A 713-nucleotide genomic window follows, 5' to 3' on the forward strand; every position below is an offset into this window, starting at 1 on the left:
GATGCTGTTTGTTGACTGACTAAACATTTATGACTTTGAAGTACTGCAATTAGTCATCTGCTTTATCGGGCTTCACAAGATCCCCTTTGGTGGAAATCCCTTTTTCGGTCGCAGTTCACATTTTTGCATCTCTCTCGAGGGAATAAAATGACATACGATGTGGATGATACATTTTTTATGGCATTTTATCTTTTTTCGTTTTCTTCATTTCCTTTTCTTTATGCGATTTTTTGTCTCCTTTTTATCTGTGTGCTCTTCGTCGAGGTATGTATTACAGGTTTTCATTTGCATGTGTACCCGAATTTCGTCTCTATTCTAGAAGTGTATAAGCCACTTTCTGTGTTAAGATCCAGATTATTAAAAGATTGGATTTCATATTAAAAGAATGTAAAATATATCTTTTATTCATTTCTAACTCATATCGTATCGCATTTGGCTACATTTGTTTGCATATATTGTATAATAAAAAATCTTATTTGTTCATATCACAACATCTAGGATGTTTCAGAACCAACGTCATAGTTTTGTTAAAAAATTTCACAAACGTAAATCTCGATTCGATCACATTTATAAAAAGGATTATGAGTAAGACTTATCCATAATACATTAGTAGCGTATCAAACAAGATCAATCTAACTTACATAGAGTGTAAGTAGTAAATCTGTGTTTATTTTTTGGGATATGAATTAAGAATATTGCTAGAAGTTGCTAGA

This window comes from Penaeus monodon, chromosome 25 (genome assembly GCF_015228065.2).
Source record: "Penaeus monodon isolate SGIC_2016 chromosome 25, NSTDA_Pmon_1, whole genome shotgun sequence".
NCBI classification, from domain to species: domain Eukaryota; kingdom Metazoa; phylum Arthropoda; class Malacostraca; order Decapoda; family Penaeidae; genus Penaeus; species Penaeus monodon.